We start from the raw sequence: 9,990 nt of genomic DNA on the forward strand, positions 1-9,990 counted from the left end.
TGGGAACCCACAACATATGAATTTCTTTAACTTTCCGTTTTTCAATGACGAAAGCTTTTTCCAAGTTCATTTTTTTTTTACTTTATACCTTGTAAGACTAGAAAATTAATTATTTTTCAGTCAGGGTGCCGCGGCACCCTGATGTACCACTGATAGTGCCCAGGGGTGCCGCGATTGTTAATAATTTTTTTCCTAGCTTCATTGTTTTAATTTAACCACCACAATTTTTTTTTACTAGAATTTGTTGTATAATTAACTACTGCAGAAGACTTGTTATATTTTTTTCGAACAGATGTCATTAAGTGATAAACTATTATAGTATAATGGTAACTGTTAAGTCAATAGGATAATAGTAAATATTAAATCAATAGTAAAATATTAAATTTTAAGTCAAAAACTATTATGATGGGGAAAGTAAATTTATATAATAGTCATTGTTTGCGTTTGGTTTAGTCTAAAGTGTACGTCACTACACTATGTTAGAATAAGGGAATACACGTGACCTGACCTGACCTCGGCTGTCTGCTCGTCTCGCAATGACCTAGCCTGACTTTAACTTCCTCTTTTGTATCATTGAAGAAAGGCCCGAAACGTCGTTCAGTTTTCATTTTATATTTACGTGATAGTTGTGAAACAAAAAAGCTTTAAAGCTGGTCATAAATAAATAAATTCTTGATATAAAAGACCACAACGTTCACAACACATTATTCAAAATTCAAATTCAAATTTTTATTTCTTTGCAAAGTTTACAATGTGTGACTGACATGTTATAAGGAGTCTATTTCCATGAATAGTTTACGATGTTTAATTACAATATTGATTTGCAAGTGCAAAGAAAGCCACTGTCATGACGAGGCATTTCGGGCTATTATTGATTATTAATTCCATGATCTGTGGCCAACTTACCGAGTTTTGTAGTGTAATTCCCATAGCATTATAAAATTTTGTTTTCCAAGTGGAATAGTCGATGAGATGAGCCAAGTTGTGAGGGAGGTAATGTGGAGATGCACTCAATCACACTTATCATGGTCCAGGTGTGTATGAACGACGGCAGGAACACGAGGATTAATGCTACAAATGATTCGACGATTGAGTTAATATTAAGATGGTGATGGCATATTTTTCATGAGAATTATAAAAATTTCTCCTGACTCAGGTGTTTAGTCGTGTGATGACCTGTTCCGTGATGATTTTGGCGTTATGATCGGTGCTCCTTGTACAAGTCTGCTAAGACGGCGCTGATGGGAAAGCCCGTTCCCGTGGCATATGTTTGTAGGTTAGGTAAGGTTCGTCAGGAAACAGGACAAGTGTTTGGTAAAAGGACACAAGTGCACCTAATGTGACATTTTATTGTGCAACGTTTCACTCTCCAGGAGCTTTATCAAGACGTTAGCGGCTTGATAAAGCTCCTGGAGAGCGAAACGTTGCCACAATAAAATTTCATATTAGTTGCACTTGTGTCCGTTTACCTAACATATTGTCGGTAATTCTACCAACATTAATACAGGACAAGTGTTACCTGACGCGGGTCTTAGTCCTATGATGGCCCACCGTTGGAGCTTTTGGTCATCTGACCGAGGCCTTCCGCTGGCTTACCGGTCCACCCCTTTAAAAATTATGGTCATAGTTATAACTATTTAGAGTCATAGTTAAAACTATTTATAGTATATTGCCACAAATGAAATATTTCTGCAGCCAGGTTGCACTGAACGTTTCCAAAGTACTTTCACAAGCTAACACCAGAGTCGCCATCGCTTCTAGCACTTCAATAAAGGATCTAACCAGGACAAAATCCAAGCACCACGAACCAGTCAATGCAGGAGTTTACACTATACCCTGTGGAGGCTGTGACAAGATTTACGTAGGTGAAACAGCAAGAAACCTCGACACCCGCCTCAATGAACACATTTACGCATGTAGGAACGATAACTTGAACAACGCCTGTGTACAACACCGAAATTCCACCAATCATCTCATGAAATTCAGAGACGCCCAATTAGTGATCAAAGAAACTAATTTCCGCAGACGCAAGTGCCTCGAATCAGCAATGATCGCTGTTTCGAATACAGTTAAACAAAACAACGGCAGCTTCACCATCTCTGAAGTCTTAGCAAGAATCCTCCTGAAAACAGTAAACCCTGCCATCACATAGTCTCTCCTGTTATACTACACAAAGCACATTACAGAGAGTGAACACTGAAACAAGCTGCCTCTTTCCAGTCTATATTTGTCCAACCTATTTTTATGTTACCCAAGTAAAAGCTTTTATATCCTTTTACTCATGTACGAATTAATTGCTCTACCATATTGTATTACTACTACAACTTTTGTCACTACTACTACTACTACTACTACTACTACTACTACTACTACTACTACTACTACTACTACTACTACTACTACCGCTAGTGAACATCGAAATTGGTACCTCACTAGTACTGCACCTCTCTCTGAGCCTTTATATACCCTCTGTGTCCATGTATTGTTTGTAATGGCTTGATAAAGCTCCTGGAGAGCGAAACGTTGCCACAATAAAATGTCACATTAGTTGCACTTGAGTAACAGCCTGGTTGATCAGGCTCTGATCCACCATGAGGCCTGGTAACAGACCGGGCCGCGGGGGGTGTTGATCCCTGAAACCCTCTCCAGGTATATTCAAAGTATATGTTTGTAGAGCTTGGGTCCAGGAGCTGGCATTCGAAAATGTTAGAAGTCATCAGCGTGGAGTTTTCTAACAGTAATAGATAAGGTACCGCACCTTTCCTGTTTCAGTACCTCAAGTACATGAAGCTTCCTCTTCATGTCGAACCTTTGAGATGTAGTCAGAGGTTTCTTGGCGACTTTGTTATCCAGAGGCACCTGAGCTCTTACAGTATTACTGTAAGAGCTACAGGTGGTAGTGGTGGCGGCGATAATGTTGGTGCTTGGTGGTAATGGCAGTGGTGGTGGTGTTGATGATTGTGGAGGTGGTGGGGATGATGATGATGGCAGTGATGTGTGTCGTACCACGCACACGTCAAGCATCCTGCCAAAACAACAATATACACCATCCTTGACTTTTATAATATAATACTGTATTAGGGTGAATTCTCAGTAACAGCTGCTCACAGGTAAACAAACTGTTTCATATCTTATTAATCTAATTCTTTCCTTTATTACTTCCATATATGTATTCTTCTTTAAGGGGTCAGTCAACAAGAGAACATTTGCTTATTTACGAGTAGATATTTTAATCCGTTACAAATAAAATTAAGACACTTAAAATTTCTGAAATCATATTTTCTCTAATAGGATATTTCAGCGAGATGTAGTTGCCATATTTCTCAGTAATAGGACAATCCATTCGATTAGGCTGACTAGCGGAAGTTCTCGGTCAGGTGACCAAAAACTCCAGTTGTGAGTCATCATATGACTAAGACCCGCGTCAGGAAACACTTGTCCTGTTTCCTGACAAAAATTATACCTACCTAATTAGGCTGACTGCACACTTTACACTCAATTTTATTTGACTGTTGGTAAGTGCGGATATTGGTTGAGGCTCCGGTATGTTTCCTGTAACGTTTTCTTGATCCAAGGAATTGAAGCTACTCTCCCTCCCTCAGTTTAAGGATGTTGCATGACCCCTCACGGGTTTAGTGCTTCTAGTTTTAAACTAAATGACATTAAAAGAAATGACTTACCTGAAGGTTACCTGGAGGTTATTCCGGGGATCAACGCCCCCGCGGCCCGGTCCATGACCAGGCCTCCCGATGGATCAGGGCCTGATCAACTAGGCTGTTACTGCTGGCCGCGCGCAGTCCAACGTACGAGCCACAGCCCGGCTGATCCGGCACTGACTTTAGGTATCTGTCCAGCTCTCTCTTGAAGGCAGCCAGGGGTTTATTGGCAATTCCCCTAATGCTTGATGGGAGGCTGTTGAACAGTCTTGGGCCCCGGACACTTATGGTGTTTTTTCTTAGTGTACCAATGGCGCCCCTACTTTTTATTGGGGGCATTTTGCATCGCCTGCCCAGTCATTTACTTTCGTAGGGAGTGATTTCTGTGTGCAGATTTGGGACCATTCCTTCCAAGATTTTCCAAGTGTAGATTATGATATATCTCTCCCTCCTGCGTTCCAACGAGTACAAGTCAAGTGCTTCCAAGCGTTCCCAGTAGTTAAGGTGCTTGACAGAATTTATACGTGCAGTAAAGGATCTCTGTACACTCTCTAGATCTGCGATTTCACCTGCTTTGAATGGAGATGTTAATGTACAGCAGTATTCCAGCCTAGAGAGAACAACAAGTGATTTGGAAAGGATCATCATTGGCTTGGCATCTCTCGTTTTGAACGTTCTCATTATCCATCCTATTATTTTCTTTGCACGTGCGATCGTGGCACTGTTGTGATCCTTGAAAGTGAGATCCTCAGACATTACTACTCCCAGGTCCCTTACATTATTTTTCCGCTCTATTGTATGGCCGGAGTCAGTAGTATACTCTGTTTTAGTTATTATCTCCTCCAGTTTTCCATAACGGAGTAGTTGGAATTTGTCCTCATTGAACATCATCTTGTTTACCGTTGCCCACTGGAAAACTTTGTTTATATCTTCTTGGAGGTTAACCGCGTCCTCAGCAGATGACAGCCTCATGCAGATCCTAGTATCATCCGCAAAGGATGATACGGTGCTGTGATGTATATCTGTCTATGTCTGATATGAGGATAAGGAATAAGATGGGGGCGAGTACTGTGCCTTGTGGAACAGAGCTCTTCGCTATGGCAGCCTCCGATTGAAGTCTGTTGACCACTACTCTTTGTGTTCGATTTGTTAGGAAGTTGAAGATCCATCTCCCCACTTTCCCAGTTATTCCTTTAGCACGTATTTTATGGGCTATTACGCCATGATCGCATTTGTCAAATGCTTTTGCAAAGTCTGTGTATATTACATCTGCATTCTGGTTTTCTTCCAGTGCATCCAAGGCCATATCATAGTGATCCAGTAGTTGTGAGAGGCAGGAGCGACCTGCCCTGAACCCATGTTGCCCTGGATTGTGCAGATTTTGGGAATCCAGGTGACTTGCAATCCTGCTTCTTAGCACTCTTTCAAAGATTTTTATGATGTGGGACGTCAGAGCTATTGGTCTATAGTTCTTAGCTAATGCTTTGCTGCCACCTTTATGGAGTGGGGCTATATCCGTCGTTTTAAGTGACTGTGGAATTTCACCCATGTCCAAGCTCCTCCTCCATAGTGTACTTAGGGCACGCGAGAGGGGTTTCTTGCAGTTCTTAATGAAAACAGAGTTCCACGAGTCTGGGCCCGGGGCTGACTGCATGGGCATGTTGTCAATGGCTTTTTCGAAATCTATCGGAGTTAGGGTAATGTCGGAAATCTGGCATACATTTATGGAGTTTTGAGGCTCATTCATGAAATCATTTGGGTCGTCGATCCTCAGACCGATTAGTGGTTCACTAAACACAGAGTCGTACTGGGATTTCAATATTTCACTCATTTCCTTGTTGTCATCTGTGTAAGTCCCATCCTGTCTGAGTAAGGGCCCGATACTAGATGTGGTATTTGCCATATTTTTGGCATATGAAAAGAAATATTTTGAATTCCTTTCAATTTCACTAATAGCTTTAAGCTCCTCCTGTCTCTCCTGGTTCCTGTAAGAGTCATTTAACTTAAGTTCGATAGTTTCCACTTCGCTGGTCAGCGCCTCCTTTCGTGTATCAGATATTCTAGCACTCCTGAGGAGCTCAGTGACTCTTCGTCGTCTTCTGTAGAGGGAGCGTCTTTCTCTCTCCAGTTTACTTCTGCTGTTCTTCTTTCTTAGGGGAATATGCCTAGAACATGCTTCAGCTGCCAGGAAGTTGATCCTTTCAAGGCACTGGTTTGGATCCATGTCATATGAATATTTCACCAAAAATCGTTATTGTAGTTTTATATATATATTACTGAATACTATAAGATGCTTAATTAAAACTCGCGCTCCAGGGTACATGCACACACATTATATTTTACTCCCAAAATAATAAATAAACATGATCAAATGAATGTAATTAACTATCACCCGTTGAGGAGTGACGTCTAGTGTTACTGCTCTTACACTCAAGCTCGATGACAGCCAGTAGCGTGTTGGACAGTGCTGGCTCTCAATAGTTAAAAAGTGATGAAAGACGCCATAAACAGTCACTGTTGGGCGAGTTTTCAGTTCAGGATGAATAACACGAGTCAAGACCTGACATTGCTTTCTGAAGAGACACCAGAGGTTCAGACAACGCTGAGTTTAGTAACTCAGCGTTGGCTGAACCTCTGGTGTCTCTTCAGACGGGGGGGGGGGGGGCACGTCACACACCTACCAATTACCTAGTATAGTTAGCATTCGGAACGGAATCGAATTTGAAGGCGAATCGCTAATGTAGAAATAATATAGACTAAGTGCCTGCCCATAAAGTCAAAGAAAATTGTAAAGATAATAATAATATCTATTTCTACAAGTACATGTATAAGGTATACAGGCCTAGCTGACATCAGTGACATACTACTATATAGAAAGTCACTTGTTATGCAGAGCATATCGAGCAAATTACGTCAATTTTGTCCCAGGATTCTACCCAAACCAGTCGACTAATACTCAGGTACCTATTTTACTGATGGGGGGACATGGACAACAGGTGTCTTATATAAGGAAACACGTCCTAACATTTACCAGCCGTACCGGTGATTCGAACTCCGGACCTCAGTGTGTGAGCTGAGTGCGCTAGCAATCGAGCTACGGGACAGTAGGGATAGGACAGGACAACATACTTGCAGAGCACCAGGTCCATCACACTCAAAGTTTAACATCTGGTTCATAGGTAAGACTTACGTGCATACACCACCTAGTGAAACTGAAAGTAGGTACACTAAAAAAAAACACTTCTTTAATTGTTTACAAAAACACACAGAGAAATTTCCCACACAGTAAGACGTTTATACGTAATTCTTTGTTTTACTTTAATGCTCTCTCTCTCTCTTCCTCTCTCCCTCATCCCGTGTATTATGTGTGTGGCGGCATCATCTGAGGCTGGCTGTGTTAAGTGTTATGAGCCAAGCTATGTAATTACTTAACCCTGCGCCCCTGCGTCCTCCCCCCAGGTTAACTAGCAGAGTTTCCCCTCCACTCAGACATGCTAGACGAAGACCGACAACAAGTAGAGATTATTTTTTGTTACAGATGATGCCATTGTTGAGTAACAACTTCAGTTTAGATTTTATAAGAAGTGTTGAGATTCCATGAGAAAAACTATGACTCCTGATATATACTACTCACATCATGGGCCATACTATATCCCAGCCTCCCATGGCTATATTAAAAGAGAAGCTTCCTGATGGCGGGCAGTTTCATGTGGGGGTATGGGTGGAGTGTGCTACGGTTCTGGCTGGTTCTCTTCCTTGATAAATGACCCTCATACTGGCCTCATAACCCCCCACCTTATCGGTTTCTTGACATAATATTTCGCGTTGGTATTGCCTATATCAGAGGTGAGTGGCGGGCGGGCGGGGCCAGCAATGCAGTGCGGGAGGGAGCCAGGGCCGCGTGATGGCCCTGTGATAACCTCGCCGCACGCCAAATATGTTTCCCAAGCTTTTGTCCCCAAACAAAGGAGCCGTGGAGAAGCGCAGGAGGAGAGGCGGGCGCCCCGCTCCTTATTACCAACATATGTCATGGACGTCAACTTGTTTTCATAGTTTATTGAGCAGACTACGCCAAGGAACGCCACGAATGTGTGCTCCATTACCCCTGGTCAGAGTGAGTGGGGGAATGGAGTAGGAGGCGCGCCAAAAATCAATCTTTCCAGAGTGTAATAGGAAGGAAAACAAGTGGCAGTCCACTGACTCGTTTTTCATTGGCCATGTTGTAAAAATTATATGATTCAATCGTCAGGATTCATTGCCTTATTTTGCTGAAAGGATGAGAGAGAGTTTCTTTTTATGAGAAAGTCGGAGTTCCAAGATACTTGCTCACAGATTTAAGTCGGGTATATACTACACTTGGGATCCATTAAGGGACTAGTTCCTTTTGTGCATTCATATGCTTTTGCACTGCCGTCTACAGCATTGATTTGGGGTGCACCAAAAATTAGCCACTACTGTCCATAGGATGGATATGGAGTGCACAATAAACTAATCTCACTAGCGGCAAAATCTGAATCAAAATAAAAAAATTTTTTACTAAACTCTCCCACTTTTCCCAGTCATATGAAATAAAGAAGCTTTCACGAACCCCCCCCCCCTCCCCACAGACCTCCATACATACGGAAAACTGCACCTACTGACACCCCCACATCACACACACACACACACACGTATAAGAAATTGCAGCTTCCATTAACACCTCCATACTCATGAGAGACAAACTGAAGCTTCCACTAACACCACACATGAGAGACAAACTGAAGCTTCCACTAACACCACACATGAGAGACAAACTGAAGCTTCCACTAACACCACACATGAGAGACAAACTGCAGCTTCCACAAACAACTCTACATTCATGAGCACTAACAGGCAACTCAAACAAGCTTTCTCAATTATCGCCCATGTCATACTAAAGGAATTGTAACTTCCATAACCTTCATTCCTCACAATGATAAGCAACCAAGTAGCTCATTTGTGGTCATACAAGCCTGAGGAATGGGAGGATGGCTCCTATTCCTATGGAGTAAGAGTTCTTGCTAGTTAGTATAAAACCCTGACTACCAACAAGAAGTAACACTAAATGTTCTAGGGCTCACTACCAACAAGAAGTAACACTAAATGTTCTAGGGCTCACTACCAACAAGAAGTAACACTAAATGTTCTAGGGCTCACTACCAACAAGAAGTAACACTAAATGTTCTAGGGCTCACTACCAACAAGAAGTAAGAAACAGTGTTTGCAGAGACATCTTTATTACGACGTTTCGGCTAGGACTGGACTTTATCAAACAATTGTTCAACAAGTGGTACACAATTTGTGTTTAAGTCAGCAAGGTGAATTATAACTAATTGGGGTTGTTAGTTAGTTACCATTTTGTTCTAGGCACATGTCGATTAGACAATAGGCCTGTTGTATATGTGTGTGTGTGTGTAGGTGTGTATGTGTATATGCGTGTGTGTGTACTCACCTATTTGTACTCACCTATTTGTGGTTGCAGGGGTCGAGTCCTAGCTCCTGGCCCCGCCTCTTCACCGGTTGCTACTAGACCCTCTCTCTCCCCGCTCCATGAGCTTTATCAAACCTCGTCTTAAAACTGTGTATGGTTCCTGCCTCCACTACGTCATTTTCTAGGCTATTCCACTGCCTTACAACTCTATGACTGAAGAAATACTTCCTACTATCTCTCTGACTCATTTGTGTCTTCAACTTCCAATTGTGGCCTCTTGTTTCTGTGTCCCCTCCCTGGTGTGTGTGTGTGTGTGTGTTAGTTACCATTTTGTGTGTGTGTGTGTGTGTGTGGTGGTAGTGGTGCAGGCGGTGGTGGAGGTGTTGTTTTTGTTGTTGTTGTTGTTGGTGGTGGTGTTGGTGGTGGTGATGGTGTTGGTGGTGGTGGTGGTGTTGTTGGTAGTGGTGCAGGTGGTGGGGGTGGTGGTGGTGCAGGTGGTGGGGGTGGTGGGGGTGCAGGTGGTGGTGCAGGTGGTGGTGGTGCAGGTGATGGTGGTGGTGATGGTGGTATCTTATTCGTCAACAAACAAGGAAAAATGTTTCCTTGGTCATACAATAACTCTGCCTCTGGCAGTGATAGTCGCAGAAATGTTACGAGAGACATGTTGATGGCCTGACTGCATTTATTGATAAATGAAAAAGTTTTTGACAGTGTTTCTCATTAGGGAATAATGAGAAACAAATGCTTTGAGCAAATGCTTTTTTCAATTACAGCTTGCCAGATGGGATTCAAAACTACTACTGTAGACAAAAGTGAAAGACAAATTTGTAGAATAAGCTTTTATTGGGGCTCAGGACAATAAAAGCTTGATCTGCAACATTTCTT

This window comes from Cherax quadricarinatus, chromosome 14, assembly GCF_038502225.1.
Source record: "Cherax quadricarinatus isolate ZL_2023a chromosome 14, ASM3850222v1, whole genome shotgun sequence".
Lineage (NCBI taxonomy): Eukaryota > Metazoa > Arthropoda > Malacostraca > Decapoda > Parastacidae > Cherax > Cherax quadricarinatus.